Raw genomic sequence first — 11,215 nt, 5'->3', positions numbered from 1 at the left:
GGGGATTAGCATCCAGAGACTGCTGGCTGCTCAGGCTGCTCTTTGACGGATTACTTGGACCTGTCATGACTCTTTAAGGATCCCTGCTAAGAGGCAGAGTAAATTACCCTCTGCTGAGCTCTGTGCTGCTGTGGCTGGGCTGTGGTTTGTTTCAGTCGAGTTCAGCCTTTACCACACCACAACTGGGGAAAGGTTTTGTGCAGCTTGGGCAGTGGGGCTCCCAGGGCTGCTCAAAGCTGCTGGCTTGACTCTGCTTGGAGAGAGATCTGCAGGCACATCCACAGGGGCTGGCCATGCTCATAGGCCTGATGGCTTTGGTAGCCCTGAGGGCAGTCAGTGCCCTTGGCTGTCCTTTCCTTAGGGTCTGGTCACAGCCAGGAGGGATCCTATGAAGGATCAGCTGAGTGTCTCCAGCATAGTAGGAGACCACAGGGTGGTGGAGCTATCAAGAGCAGTAGGTGGATTCATTTTGACTCCTCTCCTGGTGCAATAACAGGAGCTATCAAATGAAGCTAGCATGTTATGGGTCCAGGCCAAAGGGTGCCAGCCCACTGCTCAGAGTGTGAGAGAGCTGGGGAAGTCCTTGCCACCAGAGACTAAGAATGTAGTTCCCCTGAGTTCAAGAAGAAGCTGGATCTATTCTTTAAGAAAAAAATTTTGAAAATACAGAGACAGTGACTTGTCCTCAGAAAGGTCCCCAGCTATCAGATGCTGATGACTGTGAGAATGTTTGAGCATGTAAAACCAGATCTTTGTGCTGTTCCAATGCTCTTCCTCAGAAATCTGCAACACCTCCATCTGTGACTGATGGAGACAAGGCCCTGGGCTGGACTTGGCATCCCCCCAGAAGGATTATTCACCCATTTGTCACAGAGGTGCAGCTTACTCCCACCCACTTTCAAGCCACATGCTAGCCTACTGTTCACAGGCCTCTCAGTTAATTCAGGTATTTGTACATGTTTTCCACATTACAAATTAAGAGAGAGATTTACCAAGGTACATGGCTCACTTCATAATACCAGCGTTGCAGAGTTTCTGCCATTTAAGAAGTATTGGCTAATGCTTTTTGGAGAATCTTCTGTACCAACAGATCTACTTCTCAAAGTTGAACTATAAAAGGAATTTAATACTAAGTCTACCAGTTTTCAAACTAGTCAAGATACTCTGTTGGTACCGGCTTTGGGCTTCTCATACAGAGAACATATATACAGCTTAATTATTCTAAAATGTTATAAGCGATGCCAGTGAACAAAGCTACATTAATCTGGAGTTACTGCTAAAAGGATAAAGCACTTTGAGGAGTAAAAAATGTTACAGGAATGTTGCTATTATCTTATAACCAAACCTTATGAATCTAGGACATGTAAAGTTAAATTTAGACAAAGTAATCTTCTACTTAAAAAATTAATCTAGGCAAATAAAGACAAGCGAACACATACTTAAGAAAACTGAATGTTCATAACAATCTTACTAAAACAAACCTTTATCCCCAGTTTGAAGGAAAAAAGTGTGATTAAAGAAAAGTGAGTGTGTCTATAAAAATTAATTTAATTTAATTTGTGACTATGTGCATTCTAGGCCAAGGTACTAGAGAGTTACATAACATTTTAGCTAGAGGTAGGATGATACTTGCTGTCATCTTAACTGAGGGATTGAAAGCCTGAGGTGCCAGTGGCACACCCTGAGAGTCCCAGGATCCTGAAGACAATAACACAGGCACATGGTGTTCTAGTTCTCTTGTAATGTAGCCTGAGGTTTAAAGGCAGTCTGGGTATTGGCCACAGCCTGCAGCAGTTACCTAACTCTGCATGGACTGATTCACACGCTGTGAGACTGCAGCACTGGCATACGGCTGATCCCAGGGGACACACACAGCAGGAGGCTGCTGAGCTGAGCCGGTGCACAAGCATAGGCAGGAAGAATTCCAGCAATAACACAAGTGCTGTCAATGAGGTATATGGTTCTTATAAAATTATTTTTTAATAGAAATTTGCTTAGGTAGTGAACAGGATTTTTACTAGTTATCAAGTACTAAAATATTCTCCTTTGTACTCGTTCACAGCCTATCTCTGTGGAAAGCTGATCTCAAAGCTGTGACATTCTGAGACTGTGAATTTGAAACTGTTAATGTGTCATGGTAAGAAACATCTTTAGAAGAGAAATTTTAAAGCTGAAGGCTTTCAAAACAGACAGTAGCCTAGGTGCTAGACATATAACAATATGCTATATTTTTAGGATCGTGATAATATTATGCAAGCATAATTAGTGAGACCTTAATCTGAGTTTCCAGTACCTGAAGTAAGAATTCTGAGCCAGGGATAACACTGAAATTTTTGATGAAAATTTTCCTTAAATGGAAATGTTTTGATCCAGCTCATCTGCTGGCACTGCCTTTGAGCCTCCAGATACCAAGCCGTTCTTGCAGAGGCATCAGACAGATGAGGAAGATGAGCAAAGCCTTGTGCCAACTGTTTAACCTGCCCTTTCTGCCTCACCCCTCACACTGCTGGTTACCCATCCATCTGCAAACATTGTTTCTTAAGCAAAGGATTTCTGTCTCTATTTCAGCTGCCGGCTCCTTTTGAGGCGAGAGCTTCTCCTTCACAAATGAATAAATGCTGCTCCCTGCTGGAAACTCTCAGTCCACTGCAGTCTGCTGACATTTTCCCTCTGGAACAAGAAAAAGAAAAGAAAAGCTGGTGGAAAACTCAAAGGGTTATTAAACCCCAGTTCTTCAGGGGGCAAGCTCTCCAAGGGTTAATGTTAGTGCTGTGCTGCAGGATCTCTTCCTGTCCCTGCTGGGCTGCTCCTCTGCAGCGCTGGAGTCAGAGCCACAAGCACTGGGGCACCCTGGCTACCAAGGGCCTGGCATCACAAGGCAGGAATGAGAGAGGCCACACAGAGACGCCCTGGCAGCTGCTCCTGTACCTCGGGTGAAATCCAGCGTGCCTGCACACCTACAAGGGCAGATCTGTTGGCGGTGCCTTGGTGCTCAGGGAGCCACTTCACCCGTGAAGGGAGGAGCTCTGCACTGCCTATCTTGTATCAGGCACAGAAGTGCAGAGAAGCAGGCCAAGAGGAACTGTTTCTTCTGGGACTGATAGACCTTGATAGCAATTATGATCCCGGTCCCTAAACTATTCAAAGCACACCCATCCATGTCTGTGGATGCCATGTGGTAGATCTCACTGAGAGGAGACCAGGGCATAGGAAAATAACAGATCTGATTTGCAAGAGGTGAGCTAGTTTGACAAGCTGTCATGCAAACCCATTTTAGGCAGGTTAATTTAAGTAGAAAATGTACTCAAATGCTGTAGTGAATTAGGCCAAATTCTGAACATCTCTTCCAGCCCTCTTGACTAAGCTTCACATAAGGTGCTGGGAGCAGCAGTGTCTGGTTCCTCATGGGAAGGGCCAGTGTACCAAGACACTTCCACAATGAGCAGAGACATCCTTATTAACCTGAATCTAGGAGCTCTCAGGTCTGGCAGATGTTACAGCCCATCACTCACTGTACTCTCAGCTCACCTCTCCACTTCTGTTGCTTCTCTGCACAGGGGCTGTGGTGCCAGTTTGTTTGGATGTGTTTGTACATCCAAACTGAAGAACTGAAAAGACTGGGAGAGCTCCTCTTGAGCAGATTGTATGAACTAGGGTGTTAATTTAGCAGGGTGTACAGTGCAGCTGCAGTCAAGAAAAGAAGTAGTCAATATCAGCTACGGGTAAAGAAATTTGCAAAAGCAATAGTGTTTCAAGGAGTAAGAAGCACATCAGAGTACAACACCACACTTGAGCAGAAGGTGATACCAGACCAACTTCAATCTAACTTTTACATCTTTCAACTTCCTTTTAACACCTACTTTGATCTAACATCCATTTATTTTCAGCCTTCACCACTAGCAATCATTGCCTCAGTCTTTGCCTCTACCCCTTCCTCAGTTGTGGTTTCTGAATTATTGAGACATCTTTCCTTGCACCATAAATGTACAAAGATTCCTTTATAAATACTGTATTTACTAAGGCCTTAAGCCAGTACTTGGTGACGTTGGTGGGATTCAGTCCACTGATTTCAGAGGACTTTGGAACACACTTTCTCTGTGAATTAAAATACTAGTTTCATTTCTTAACCCTTTTCTTAAGTGGTGGAATATCACCTTGAAAGCCAATATCTTCCCAGCTGTGAGCTTTGTCTTGTCAGTTCCCACAACAAAACCTGGAGAAGACATACCCCATTGAAGGGAAGGCAGCCAAGGCAATATGGAAGAAAGCTGAGGTTCTGTTTTTCCAGTTTTGTGGGAAGCAAATGGTAATTGTTTTTAGTTTCATGCCAGAGTTCAGCTCCTGAGCTGGGTCTCAGTCCCTGGTTCCTCTGAGGTCAGTTTGGAAATGATGAATCAGAGGTGAGATCCAGTGATGCATTAAGAGCTTTCCCAGCAAAAACAGATTTAGAGGAACAAGCAAAACCATGTCTGCTCAGTTAATGTTCTTTCCTGAAGCCCAAGAAAAGCCCAGGAGAAAAAATAAAGGGATGTATGTGCATTATTGAGCTACTGTACCCTGAAACTAAAAAATACTGGGACTGAGCATGTGGCACTCCTTTTGTCTTTCACCTAAATCTCCTGGTTCTCTCTGAAACTTAGCTCTTAAACCCTTCTGTGGGCATTTGTGTCTTCTCTGCCCTCTTCATTAGGCTGCCATATTCCTCATGGGTGCTGTTTGTAGTTGTCTCTCTTGTTCATGCCACTTCTATAATTTCTGTTCTCTCAACCATTGCCCAGCCAATCCTGCTCTACCTAATCTCTTTCCCCTGCTATAGTATTCATCTTCTCATTCCCTGTGTAACTCCTGGTAACTTTGCCACGTGGAATCAGAAATTCTCCAGAAAATGGTACGAACCATAGCCACAAATGGATTATATTAGGGAGGCTCTACCTGCAACTTTAACATTAATTTTCCATTAGAGGGAGCAATGTCTGTGAAATAGATAAATTTCTGATTCTGGAAAGCAATTTCTTATGTATCTAATGTCTCTGTCTGGTTTTATTTGGGGTTTTGTCTTTAATGTAACACCCATCAGTGCAATATTTGAGCATTTTTTATATCTTTCCTTCTTAAGGTGCAGCAGCACCTTTTTATTGGTAAAAGGTAAAGTGATTACTGATTGACTCAAACAGAATTGACTCAAACAGAATATAGACAAGAAGGGGTTGTCTGCTTTTTCTTCTTTTTTTCACTTGTAATTTAATGAATATTTTTACAGTAGATTAATTGCAGATTTAATCAATTTTGAAAAATACAGCATCAAGTAAAATGTTCAAACTTCATTGTTAAATAAAATTATTCAAAAGATCTTCAAGGAGAAATATATGTTTGGCTGATAGCTTTTAATATGACATCAATGCCACTCAGTCTGAGCTGCTTCCAGTTTCGTTTGCCGCAACTAAAACATATCAAAATGAAAAATAATGCAAAGGAAGCACAAGAACAGAGCTGCAGAGAAATATTTTTTTCTTTTATGAACAATTGGGTGGTGTGGAAATGGTGATATTCCAGAACTAATGCTCACAGTAGGTAGAAGAGAAAGCTCACAAGCTTCAGTCAGTACTAAATGCTCAAGAAATGAGATATTAGAGATGGTGGTAGAGGACAGGGCCTTCTGAATGCTACAATAAATCACTTTTATTGAGATAAGCTTGTTGCTCCTGTGTTTTAGTAAGATTTGAGACAAAAGGAAAGCAGGTCTGTGCGGACAGCCATATTAATGTTTTTGGTATGTTTTGAGTTCCACCACTAAACATCTGGACTGCTACATTCAACATCAGAAATTATTTCTAAATTATATATTGACACTACTTTCTGTTCCAAATTAGAAGTTGAGCCTTGCTGTAGAGGTGGGACATGGTGCCCATCAGAGAGGGCAAGATGATACTGATCACTTTTCTGACCCTTCTTCTATCCTGTGAAATTCAGAAGCTGCTGCCAGGCTCAGAAGGGTGTGAGCTGTACATTCCACAGCTGCTTTTGGAAATGCTTTGGCTTCTAGATCCAGGGAGCTGATCGGTAGTAAAGAAGGGGTCCCAATAGTTGTCTGCAGCTACCTAATGGGGTGACCAGAGGGGAGGCAGACAAAGGGACGGAAGTAGCTCTCACAACTTGAAATACAGTATATTGTGGTTATATATGTAAGGAAAAACATTCTTCATATATGGTCCAGTGGTCAAACACTGGAAGCATTTGGAAATGTTAATCTTCAGAACTCAGCTGGACATGATCCTGAGCAGCCTAATCTAACTTTGAAGTCAGCAATTCTTTCAGGAAGATCTTAGCCAAAATAATCTCAAGAGGTCCCTCCTGACACAAATTCTGTAAATTTGTGATTATGTCATATATCCTACATAACCCAGGCATTCACCCTGAACACCTCTACCTGATCTATCAATCACAAGTAATAGTAAGGAGGAAAGAGATCAGATTGAAGTATAAGATGAAGGGAGCAACACAGACACAACTTTGGTTCTGAAATATTTTTCACTGACTTCTCAGAAGAAATTGGGAATTGATTTCAGGATAACACATTCTACAGCAGTGCAAATATTTAGTGACCGTGTAATAATGAATTATGACAAAGGATGACTTCAAATACTAGGCTCTTTTTCTCTCACAGCAGCATTAGTGTAGGGACAGAAGAAAGATGTGCTTCTGAAGTGAAATGTATCTCAGAGGAGAATATATCCAAAGAAAAACCTGAAGATAAGGACCATAAACTCTTGTGTGATATCCATTCGTATGATTGAAACACAGGATACTGCCTGAGTCTGTTGATGAAAGTAGTTGATGAAATGAGTTATTCTGGCTTGGATCATAGGAAGGACCAGGAAACCCCCTCCAACAGAAGGTTTGTGAGACAACTGAGACTATTACTAAAAAGGGGCTGGACCTGATATCAGCAAAACATTGAAGAGAACCATCCTACATTTTTGAGGAGATTGGTGGAAAATCCAAGACATTTGCTGTATTATTAAAGTAAGAAGTAATTTGTAAACGCTGAAGAATAGCCTTCAGAAATGTGTGAGCACATATGTGCATCACATAAATTATGAACTGCATTCTGTGTCTTAATATAAGCTGTGCAGAAAACAAAAAAGTTGGGAAAATTACACTGCTCACATGGGATATTAATTTTTTGCTTGTTACTTTTTTTTTTTTTTTGTCTCTCACACTGCCAAGATCACTGTTTTCTTAATAATAATTAGCTGATTTCCTTTTGTAGCACTTCAAGAACACTATTTTGCTGCATTCTTAATATTCAAAGTGAAGTGCAAGGCTGCAGTTCATTACTTCCCTGACTTCTTCCTAACCTCATACAAAGGCAAGAGTAATGAATATAGATATAGTTCAATTTTTCATGTCTGTTAACACTTTATTGGCACTTTTTTTTTTGTCAGTTCTGTTGCAGTGATAGTGCTGGGATTGGATTATAATTAACTAGGGACAGTAAAAAATCCAAACTCCAACAATCCAGTATGAGTTAGGCCAGTTAAATTGATTAAAATTAATAGGAGACACTCTGACATCTAACTCCCTACTTACCACCATCACCTCCTTCCATCACACAGGTATTTTCTTTCAGTAAGAGTTTGCATTTTTGTTTTTCTTTTAGCAGTGTTGATCTTATGGCTCTCTGTGGTTCTCTGTCTACTTGCATCTCACAAACAATATAGCAGGGTTAGAAGGGCTTTGTCATATAATTGGCCAGTATGGTATTGTAAATAAGTAAAACTAATTCCCTGGACAAATAGATGTATAGCATTAGATGCACTTGAGTGCAAATAAAGAATTTGATTATGTTTCTCCCTCCTGCCTGTGAAAAACAGTTCCCTTAAGTCTTTTATCTAATATCATATGGCTTAAGTGCTGAGGCTCCTGGTAATTGCCTTGCAGGACTGCTCCTCATCTAAGAGACATCTGCAACCCGTGACTCACTAGCAGTCTGCTGAGAATTCCTTTGCACTAATTTCCATCCCCAGCTCCTAATTTATCTCTCAGGCTACTCTAAGCAGTATCTTTCAACTTTTCATTTCTCCAAGGAAATTCATCAAAGATACTCAAGCACAAGGGTAGGAATCATAGGAATCAGCCTACTGCTCAGAGTAAGGTGTCTCAGAGGCCACTTTTGGGGTCTCTTCATGATCTTTTGCTGAGAAATCACTGTTACTTGCAGCAGTGCTTGGGCTGTGCTGTGGGTGTCAGCTTAGGTGTGGAGCACTTGCAACATGGGAGAAAGGGGCTACAGCAAGACAAGTCACATAAAAAGTTGTGAGATGTTCAGCATAAGCCTCTGCCTCTCTGCACATCCTTGGAGGAATGTAGCATTGAGACTGGATCATCTCTTTGTCAAGTAAGAGATTAATCCAAGGAGCTTCTGTTCATCCTTTCTGCATTTCACACTAGGCACAGGGAAAAAACATCCAGTTTGTGTTTGGCATTTGCAAGCTAATGCTTGTGCAGAAGAATTAAGACGGTTGGAAGGAGTTCTCTGCTTCCTGTGGTTCTCATTTCTAATGCATTGCTTCAAGAGGTGCAGAAATTGCTAATCACTGAAGTGAACTGAGAAAGAAAGAAAGTAATGTTATATTTTAGTTATTCTTAATAAAATGAAAGGCATCTGTCAGTTCAAGTTCTGCACTCCCCAAGAAGTTAAGAAATAACTTATATGAAACTGCAGCAGAGACACTACAGAAGTCATGCTTCTGTTGACAAAGATGTCTGTATAAAAGCACATTTTTCTGAGCTGACATTAGGCTAATTCCCTCCTGTCCATTCCTAATAGATTGAATGCTAGGAGGCAAAGGCCACTTGACCTTGTAAAAATTGGATCACCCATTTGAAGAGAACAAAATCTAACAATGCAGGGTCTTTCTGATATAAGTAAATTAGGTCCTGATATAAGTAAATAAGGTTCTGATATAAGTAAATAGGTTTCTGGTATAAGTAAATAAGTAGACTAGCTGTTCCTACTAAACTGATGTTCCATGGTGCTGCTTTACAGAAATACTGAGGCAGCCTTTTCTGTAACAATCACTTAACCTAAAAGAGTGCAAGACAGAGCACTCAACAGCAACCTCTGCTTCTGCCTGTTCTCAGGGGTTTGAACAGAAGCAATTTGTTTTATGGGACATGGCATCTCTCCTGCCCTGCTCATGCAGAGAATTGGCCTTTTGTACAGCCCTGTGTGCATGCTGGGTGCCAGCAGATTGCCTTTCCTGGCACACGGGCGTTCCAGAGGGAATGTACACAGCTCTGTTTCGCCTGACAGACATTTTATTCATGTAGGGCTGATTTGCCTCATTAGCCATCAGTCCAAGAAAGTGTGATACATCAGAGTCCTGGCTCCAAGTTAGCCCAAGGAAGCTGTTATCCAGAGGCAGCTTCTCGGGGAATGCCCTCTCTGCCCCTGTTCCTCTGCAGAACAAGGGGATGCGTGTTGTGCTTCTCCCTGCAGAGGGATGGCCTTACTCCACTCCTTGTGCCCTGTAGCTCATCTGGCTGGTGCACAGGACCTAAGATGCACAGGCTGCTCCTCCACAGGCTGCTCTGTGAGGCAGGGTTATAAAGGGAAGGAAAACAGTATGTGTTGAGGATTGAAGTGTCCTGGGCTGACTATATGATGCTTTAATCCCCAATCGTCACATTCTGTTTATGTTGAATAATAAGTTTTGCACCTTTAAGAGTGTTCCAGAGAGTGAAGGGGGAGAGAGAAAGAAGCACGCAGTTTGTTTTTAGACACTGCACTCCTCCTCCACATTCCTGCTCCTGGACTGTGCTGTCTGCGGATGAACAGACAGGGGGACAGAGCTCTTCTTTTGCTTTTTAGTTAGTGTTAGCTAGCTGAGGCAAAGAAGTTCCCTGGACTGTTTTTTTTTCCTTTTCTTTGGACCTCTTGAAACTGCTCTGGACTGAACATCAGGGAGCACCGACAGCTGCAGCTGTGGCCCACCAGGCCAGGCCTGGCCTGCGACAATTCCAGCACTGAGTGACTGATCAGAGACTGAGTGAGCTGAGCTTCAACCCAGGGTTTTCTCAGTTTGTCATCTCTTTTAGAGTGGCAAGGGATCTCATTGTTTGATATTGTTTTATTTTTATTGTTTAATAAACAGTTTTTTTCCCACCTTTCTCCAAGGAGGTATTTTTTCCTCCCGGACCAGTTGGTAGGAGGGGCCGATTGGATCTGCCTTTCCCACCAGAGCTCCTTTGGGGGATTCTTCCCCAAATTTGCTCTAAACCTGGATATGAAGCAAAGTAATTATGGTACATGACCTATGTGAGATAACCCCATGGCTCTGATACAGGCCAGTAAGGCATGCTAAGGCTTCAAAGAGTAATTACAATCAATTACTGCATCTAAGGTCACAAGAGACTGTAATTACCTCTCTGATCTCCTGTATTATACAGTGCACAGACCATCTGTTATGATTATAATAATTATTATAGTTGTTAATGCTATTATTTTAGAAAAAAACATCTATCTTAATTTCGAAACTTCCAGGGATGCAAAAGCCTTGGTAAAGTATTCACTTGGTACTTACTCCAGCTTGCTTAATTACCAGTGCCAGTCCAGGTGTAAATTCATCAGCTAAATTTGGTAACCCTCTACTATCAATTTCTGTCTGCAGTAAGTATTGATAGACCTGGACAAGAACATCCTGTATGTTTGTGTATGTCTGCCTTTGGTTAAACAATGCAGAGGAAAGGTCTTCACTCTATCATGACAAAGGGCTTGAGTTGATAGAACTCTGCTGATAAGGTTTTGCTTTTCTGGTGCTGCTTGAAAATGCCAGGTCATGACCCTCCTTTTGTCCTTTGCTTGGTAAGGGTCAGTGTATCACTTTCTGTTGAATTGCAGTTAACAGTATACCCTGCTTTCCTAGTTCTGCACAGATAATACAGAGATCCTCTCTGCATCTTTGTACATGGCTGTATACAATTACAGTGGAAAAGAACTTAGAGGCAAAAGGCATTAATTAATGTGCCTATAAATTTCCCAGGAGGGACTAACGTAAGAAACCTGGTCTTCAAAGTGCCTTTGTTTTAGACCTTGTTTAATCTCTACTTTCTTCCTGGCTGCACTGATATAATTTTCATGAGTAATTACTATAGGAATACAGACTTTCTCTCTGTACAAGTTTTATTAACAAATCAAATAGTCTATCAGAAT

The sequence above is a fragment of the Zonotrichia albicollis genome, chromosome 1 (assembly GCF_047830755.1).
Source record: "Zonotrichia albicollis isolate bZonAlb1 chromosome 1, bZonAlb1.hap1, whole genome shotgun sequence".
Classification (NCBI taxonomy): Eukaryota; Metazoa; Chordata; class Aves; order Passeriformes; family Passerellidae; genus Zonotrichia; species Zonotrichia albicollis.
The sequence above is the reverse complement of the archived record's forward strand: the minus strand, read 5'-3'. Positions refer to the sequence as shown.